This window comes from Helianthus annuus, chromosome 14 (genome assembly GCF_002127325.2).
Source record: "Helianthus annuus cultivar XRQ/B chromosome 14, HanXRQr2.0-SUNRISE, whole genome shotgun sequence".
NCBI lineage: Eukaryota > Viridiplantae > Streptophyta > Magnoliopsida > Asterales > Asteraceae > Helianthus > Helianthus annuus.
The window spans coordinates 73,660,212-73,663,087 of record NC_035446.2 but is presented as its reverse complement, the minus strand read 5'-3'; positions in this window follow the sequence as shown (position 1 = coordinate 73,663,087).

Sequence of the window (2,876 nt, the reverse complement as noted above, 5' to 3'; positions counted from 1 at the left end):
CATACCTTGTTCTAAAAGCGGTCATAGGAATATCCTCTTCCTGTACCTTTAATTGATGATATCCTGAGCGTAAATTGATCTTAGAGAAAAATCGAGCTCCTTGCAATTAATTAAACAAATCATCGATTCTCAGTAATGGGTACCGATTTTTAATCGTGACCTTGTTCAATTCACGGTAATCAATGCACATACGCATCGTCCCGTCCTTCTTTTTGATAAATAAAATCGGTGCTCCCCATGGTGATGAACTTGGCTGTATGAATCCTTTCTCCAAAAGTTCGTCCAGTTGTTTCTTCATCTCTTGCATTTCGGCTGGTGCCAAACGGTAGGGTGCCTTGGCAATTGGTGCTGTTCTTGGTAGTAGATGAATTTTGAATTCAACTTCCCTGTCTGGCGGTAGTCCTGGTAATTCCTCTGGAAACACATCTGGAAACTGAGATACTACGAGAATATCTTTCAGTTCTTTTCCTTTAGTGTTAATGATTATAGAAATCAAATACATTAATGATCCTTTTCTTGCATAACTGGTTGTTTTCATCACAGAGATGAATTTTGTGGATCTAGATGGCTTATCTCCTTTAATTGTGATCTTTTCACCTTTTGGTGAATTTACTTGTATTGATTTTTGATCACATAGAATACTGGCTTTATTGGCTACTAACCAATCCATTCCTAATACAATATCAAAACCTGCCAGATTCATTGGATCAAGATTCGCAATAAACTTTTGATTTAAAAATTCTATTCTTGTTCCCTGCAAGATTTCGGTAATCTTAATGGTTTCCCCATTTGCTGTCTCTACCAGATATTCTTGTTGGAGTTTAGTTAATGGTTGATTGAGAAGTTTGCAAAAGGAAGTATTAATTAAACATTGGTTCGCACCAGAGTCAAATAATACTTTGGCAAAAGCATCATTAACTAAATACGTACCAGCAATCATGTCCGGGATCAGTTTGGCTTCTTCTGCATTCAGAACAAATGCTCTAGCATTTTTAGTAGTCTTGTTGTTCATGGCTGGAGCTACTTTCGGACAATTCAGCTTGATATGCCCTTTTTCTCCACAGTTGAAGCATACTCCATTACTGGGTTCTTCCTACAATCTTCTTCCTTGTGTCCTGGTATCTTGCAGAAATTACAGTAGGTGGAGTATCTTCCTGAATGCTTTTTCTTCCAGGCCTTATAGTAAGATGTTGAGGTAGAACCTATATTTTTCCCACGGTTGGAATTTCCATAGCGAAATTATTGGGTAAGCTTTTGAGCTAGGTTCCTCCTCTGGTTCTCTTCTTGCGTACGCACTAATTCATCAGTCAACGCATTTGCTAATTCTACAGCTTCTTCTATAGTTTGTGGTCTAGCTGCCTTGACTACATGCCTAATCTCACTAATTAATCCCCAGATATAACGGGAGATCAATACTGGTTTTGGTGATGCAAGGGTATGTACTATTCTAGCATATTCGAAGAATAAAGAAGTGTAATCCTTACTATCTACTCAAGTCATTCTTAGGTTTAAGAATTTGTTAGCTATCTGTTCCTTTTCATTGGGAGGACAGAACTTCCTTTCCACCATATTCTTAAACTCATTCCATTCCATATTATAGGCCCTGTCACTTCCCCTAGACTGGAGGATAGTGTTCCACCATTCTAAAGCTGAGTTCTTAAACAGATTGGAAGCAAACATTATCTTATCCTCTTATGCGCACTTGCTTATTTTCAAGACTGCCTCAGTCTTTTCTATCCAGCGTAGAGCTGCAATGGCTCCTTCATTTCCCGAGAATTCTATTGGTTTACAAGACCAGAATTCTTTATAAGAACAACCATAAGACATGGTTCTTCTTCGTTTTGGAATGGGCACTTGAAGTATTGGTCCATTGTTTACGCTGTGTTCAGATTCAGTAGGTGGTCGTTTACTTCCACTATTATTTTTATTATCAGCTTCCTTAACTGTTTTTATAATATAGGGCATTGCGTCTATAATCCCTTGTGCCACTATATGTGGGATGGCACTATTATCTATCTAGTTTCCGTTATTATCGTTATTCTGGGTTTCTTGATTCACTTCGTTGTCCATCGGAATTTTAAACATTTACCAAGTATTAATATCACGAAACAATATTGAATGCGAATAATCACACAACCACACATTGATCCAAAATCGTCGTCATTGCGACCTTTACTCTATTTTATATTATGCATCTATATCTATTACAAACACAACTTGAATTGAAAATACAATACTAGCATGCATCAATAGCTACAGGATTATCTATTTTAGTTGATTATATAGATATATATAGGGGATCGCTAAAATGAAAACCACCTCCAGTTGTAAGAACCGCGGGAACCACTTTCTGGCCATTAGATCTTAAAAATGGATGGATGAGATTAAAAATAGCTAAAAGTAATATTAAATTCTTTTTGTCTTATTATGTCTTTAATATTTTAATCTAAAAGGGTATTTAAGTAATTTTGTTTTTTGTCTTATTAAGTTTATTGTTTTTTATTACAATTTTGTCCTATTACATTAATTTTTTTAATCAGATTTCTTTATTAAACAAAAAATTTGAAATCAGATTTTTTTATAAAAAAATTTTACGCGCGTTTTTTTACCACTCGTTTTTACGCGCGTTTTTTTTACGACCCGTTTTACGCTCTGTTTTTTCACGCCATTTTTTCGACCGTAGTTTTTAAGTGCCGTTTTTTAGGCCTGATTTTAGGCGCCATTTTTTGCCACACCGTTTTTTACGTCACGTTTTTTACAAGCCGTTTTTGCGCCCCATTTTTTACGTCCCGTTTTAACGCGCCGTTTTAGCGTCCCGTTTTTTACGCGCCATTTATACGGCCCGTTTTACGCCCCATTTTTTTACGCCCCGTTTT